Source organism: Ictalurus furcatus, chromosome 3, assembly GCF_023375685.1.
Source record: "Ictalurus furcatus strain D&B chromosome 3, Billie_1.0, whole genome shotgun sequence".
Lineage (NCBI taxonomy): Eukaryota > Metazoa > Chordata > Actinopteri > Siluriformes > Ictaluridae > Ictalurus > Ictalurus furcatus.
The window spans coordinates 28,738,893-28,744,892 of record NC_071257.1 but is presented as its reverse complement, the minus strand read 5'-3'; positions in this window follow the sequence as shown (position 1 = coordinate 28,744,892).

Here is a 6,000-nt window from a genome sequence, read left to right as displayed (position 1 = left end):
AAAAAAAAGTACACCCCAAGGAAAATGTTGGCGCTTTTTTATTATTTATTATTTTTATTTTTATTTTTTACATATTTGGACAAGCAAACATTTGATAATCTTTGAAACAGTGCCTATTAATGAAGTTGAACAAAACCACAAGGAAAATTAGCTTTTTCAATCATCATTTCAATCATAAGTACATCCTTGGCCTCAGAAGCTAGTTTTGCCTCCTTTAGCAGAAATAACTTCTTGTAGATGGTTTGCATAATTGTCCACCAGGCTTGCTGGAACTTTTGACCACTTTTTCATTTAATATTCTTTCAGTTGGAAGATGTTTGATGTTTTCTTGCATGTACTGCCCATTTCAAATCCCCCAGAACATTTCAGTTGGGTTCAAATCCGGGCTTTGACTAGGCCATTCCATAACCATCCATTTCTTCTTTTTGAGCCATTCTTTGGTGGATTTGCTAGTGTGCTTAAGATCATTATCCTGTTGAAAGGTCCACTTTCAGTTCAACTTCAACTTTTGGACAAATGGCCTCACATTATCTTCAAGCACTCTTTGATATGATGCAGAATTCATAGTTGAATCAATAAATGTAAGCTGTCCAGTCCCTGAGGCAGCAAAGCAACCCCAAACCAAAACATTTCCACCACCGTGCTTCACAGTTGGTATGAGGTGTTTCTCTGTCTTTAGTCTGCACCAGACATTACTGCTCTTACTGTGGCCAAACAACTATATCTTTAATTCATCTGTCCAGAGCACATTATTCCAAAAGGCCTGGTCTTTGTCTACATTCTCACTGGCAAACGGTAGCCTTGCAAAGGCTTTTTCCTGGCACTCCTTATGTGTTGGATTTCTCATTAATATGTTATTGAATGCTGCTGGATTATGATAACAGGGAAAAGACTTTCTTGCCCTTTTTAGGTGCTAACAGCCAAACCTGACTGTTATCAGTTATTTTTGAGATTTTTTATATATTTTTTTTCTCCTTTTAAATGTCATTGTAACTGCCTTAGAAATGTCCCTCTGTGATATCAATGCAGTACACAACGGCTAACTTCTCACAGGAATAATGAAAATGCATCATCAAGCAATAAATTAGAACTAGAATTGTTAAAGGCATTATAAATATTTCAATATAAATATATTTAATGTGTTTCATCATCAGTGTAGGTAGGTATTTGCTTTGCAGGTATTTTATGCAAATTGTTTCAATATTCAGACATCTACAGCAACTACGAAGCCAATTCACTAACAAATTGCAAAGGGTTCATATTGGGCCCATTATAGGGTTTCATTAATGCACTGGATATTCTCCAGTATGCATTTGGACATGGCTATTAGGCATTGCACTATTGAAAGTGGATAGGAGACAGTTTTGACAGGGTGTGTGCTTTCATAAGTGCACTAGATATTATCCCCTATGCTCCACTTTGCCAGAACTCCCACAATAGTGCACTATTAACTTCAGACATACAAACTGACAGAGACAGAGTATTGCCCCCGTTAACAGAAATAACTTCTTGCAGGAGTTTTGCATAATTGTCCTCTAGGCTTACTGGATTTTTGATCATTCTTCTATGCAATATTCTTTCAGTTGCAAGATGTTTGAGGGTTTTCTTGCATGTTTCAAATCCCCCACAAGATTTCAATGGGATTTAAATCCAGGCTTTGACTCGGCCATTCCATAACGCTCCATTTCTTCTTTTTGAGCCATTCCTTGGTGGATTTGTTAGTGTGCTTAGGACCATTATCCTGTTGAAAGGTCCACTTTTGGTTCAACTTCAACTTTTGGACAGATGGCTTCACATTATCTTCAAGCACTCTTTGATATGATGCAGAATTCATAGTTGAATCAATAAATGCAAGCTGTCTAGTCCCATCTCTATATTTGATTCGTCTGTCCAGAGCACATTATTGCAAAAGGCCTGGTCTTTGCCTATATGCTCATTGGCAAACTGTAGTCTTGCAAAGGCTTTTTCCTGGCCCGCCTCCCATGCAGGTCAAATTTGTGCAATCTCTTTATGATTGTTGAAGCATCTTTGAACCAATAGTTGTAAGACTTACTACCAGATCCTGTGATAAAATTATGGGGTTCTTGGAGACTTCTGTTTGCATCAGATGGTCTGCTATTGGGCTGAATTTGCTAGGATGGCCAGTCCTGGAAAAATTGGCAGTCATTTGAAATCTGTGCCACTTGTAGACGATTCTCCTTACAGTGGAATGATGTATTTAAAATGATTGAAGATCTTTTTAAATCCCTTGCCAGACTCATAGGCATCCACAACCTTTTTTCTGTAAGCCTTACAGAACTCTTTAGATCTTGGCATGATGACACCACACACCTCAATAACAAAGCAAACACCAGACACTAGATATGAGAGTGGTATAAATAAGACAGTTTCCACCTGCTCTCCCTAAGCAGGTTCTAATCACTGGCACCCAATCTTCAATACCTGATTGTAATTTTATGGACTTGAAGGTGTGATAAATGTAAGGGTGTACTTACTTTTTCCATGTGACTGATCTGTTTTTTGTTAATTTAAATAGTGAAAATTACCACAAACTGTCATTTTTATGTGTCATTTGACAGAGTGTAAACTTTATTAATAGGCACTGTTTCAAAGAGGATCAAATGTTTGCTTGTCCAAAAATGTCAAAAAAGCCAACAATTTCCATGGGGTACTTATTTTTCACATGATTGTATAGGGGGCACGGTGGCTTAGTGGTTAGCACATTTGCCTTGCACCTCCAGGGTTGGAGGCTAGATTCCCACCTCTGCCCTTTATGTGCAGAGTTTGCATGTTCTCCCAGTGCCATGGGGGTTTTCTCTGGGTACTCTGGTTTCCTCTCTCAGTCCAAAGACATGCGTTGTAGGCTGACTGGCATTTCCAACTAGTGTCTGAATGCGTGTGTGAGTGTGCGTGTGATTGTGTCCAGTGATGGGTTGGCACTCTGTCCAAGGGTCTCCTTGGATAGGCTTTAGGCTCCCTGCGACCCTGTATATGATAAGTGGTGTGTGTGTGTGTGTGTGTATATATATATATATATATATATATATGCCAACTTACTAACAATTTCAAAAAGACTGGAAGTGTTGCGGACCAACCGAGAAGTGGACGTCCACTGATGAAGGCACAACTGACGTGGTGCTGGCAAACATAGTCCCCTATGTATGGAAATTTTTGAGACACCATGTAGACTACAGCAAATCTGTCTGACAGAATTATTAATTCATTTATTCGTCTTTCCTCACTCACTCACACTCACTCACTGAACACGGGGCATGAGGCGATAATACTGCCCTCGATGGGATGCTGGTCCATCACAGTGCAACACACACACTTTCACAGAGGTATTCACACCTAGGGGAATTTAGTGTAGCCAGTCCATCTACCACCATGTTCTTGTGAGGTCAGAGGAACCTCAGAGGAACTGAAGAACCCGGAGGAAACCCACACAGACATGAAGAGAACATAACAGAACAGTAACAAAGTAAACAGTTCAGGCTCAAACCAGGGACCCAACACTATTCACTGTGCCACACTGCCACCCCATTTTTAACAACTAACTAATTAATTAATTAATTAATCGATTACGTATTGAGAAATAAAGTAATGTTTCTACACATGAGTCTTTTTATAGGCCAGACCAAGTAGTACTGAAGAACTGATACAGAAGAAAGATTACAGATTTCTGTTACCTACATTTGCTTCTCAGCTCAAATGCAAAAATAAAGAATTAAAAATCCAGCAATAAACACATCAAGGCAGATCAATTACATTTGAGGTTAAAATGAAAAGGTTGTGTAAATGAACTTTAATAATAATGTGATATCTGATGTCAAAGAACATTTATGATATGATAGAATAATGTTTACATTACTACATTAACTCAGATTTTCTCATCACAAAGTATGATACTGTATCACAAATATCTTTTGAAATCAGAGCAAATGTTGTGGCTGTAAGAGTATTTTTTTAATAAACATTGATTGGAACCAGACGACGTTTCCACATCATCAAAACTGTCATGTATTTGTATCATTTTGGACCCCAAAATGTTCTGAAAATTTGGACCCCACAAAAAGATACCACACATACACACACACACACACACACACACATCCCTCCTCCCACTGTGGGGTCTAAATATCTGCACACTAGAACAGACAGCTAGGCGAGGGGACAGAAGTTTTCACAGTTGTTCCCTTGGGTTAGGGTGTCGAGGTTGAGGTTTCAAATTGAATTGAAGTCACTTAACCCCTCAGTCAGCAGCCCATTAGTGTAAACATTCCTCAAAGTCCCAGACAGTGGTGTCTGAAATCAGTACAAGAGTCCACATGCAACTACAGTATGTGTGATATCTATGTGGATATGTTCTGTTACAAAATGGAGAAAGTGAAATCTACAACAGGTGCCAGACTCACATCCTTGGCTTTTAAGCTAAACACTTGCTGATATAGTTGTACTGGAAAAGTGACCAGATGTTACATAACTAGATCATGGCTGAACGTTCTGAAAATTGGTTGTTTTTTTGTCCTCACTCTTGTGTAACGACTGACTCCACTCAGTTGGCTCCTTCCCCGTTCCAGGTGACCTGAGATTGTAAGAGGACCAAGACATTTATATTGCAATATGTAAACGGATGGTTGAGTTTTATGGAATCATTTTCCCCAGGAGGACTTCTCGTCCACCATGTCATCTCAGGACCTCTTTATTTCACACTCTTGCTGAACAAATCATTTTTCTTTAGTCCTGCAGGCATCAGTGAGCAATGACTCAGAATTTCACCCTGCTATAAACCTTAAAACGTACATGTATTCGATGCTTTTGCCCAAAGTAACTTAAATTAACTTGCTGCAGGAAGCATTTCCCTGGAGGAAATTCGGGTTAAGACCTGTATTCAAGGACACAGTAACCATAAATTAAAATAAAGAACACAGTTCAATCAAACTGATTAAACTTAGGAGTCAATGTGGGTGTGTGTTTATAATTTTACATCATTTGGAATGATATTTAATTCATAAACATTGCCTGGTCTTTTTCTAATTTTCAGCTGCCCAGTTTCAGTGAGCTTGTGCCCGCTGTAGCCTTAGATTCCACTTCTTGCCTGACAGGAGTGGAACTCTTCTGCTGTTGTAGCCCATCCACCTTAAGGTTCAACAGGACATAAGCATTCTGAGATGCTTTTCTGCTCACCACGGTTGTACAGAGTCATTATTTGCGTTACCATAGGGTTCCTCAGCTTGAACCAGTTTGGCCATTCTGTTCAACTGACCCCTTCTCATAAACATGATGTTTCTGCCAGCAGAACTGCCACTCACTGAATGCTTTAAAAATATTTAACTCAGTAATATTTAATGGTGAAAATGGAGTCAGCTCTGATTATGAAAGAATGGAAAGATAGCATAACAGAGACTGAAATTAGCAATTGATATAGTAAGCATTCCGCTTTGTGATGTTTTAACTATGACACAGCAATGTGGAGCTCAGAAAAAAACTTTAATCCTATTTATGGCTCTGCTCACAGTTCCAGGGCGTGTGGTTTGACCCTGGGCTCAGGTTACTGTCTGTATGGAATTTTACATATTCTCCTTGTGTCTGTGTGGGTTTCCTCCCACCTCTGAAAAAAATGGCAGTAAGTGGATTGGTTATTTTAAATAGTCCCTGTAGTTATGATGCCCTGTGAGGCACTGGGTCTCCCATCCAGGGTGTATTCCTGTCTTTCCGGGATATAGGCTCCAGATCCAGAGCACCCCTGCCCAGGATAAAAGAGTTACTGAGGATAAAAGCTTTGGGAGGTCAGAAGACAATACTACACTGATTTTGTTTGATTACTCTGAAGTCAAGAAGTACGTCACACTAAAGCCCTATCCAGGTCAGCAAATCTGTGTGACATTATTGATGAATTGGATGAGGTTCGAGACAAACTTCTACTAAACTCCACTTGTTTTGCAGCTCCAGTGCATATAAAAAGAAGAAATCAGTCAGTAAACATGCTTTACATTTTTG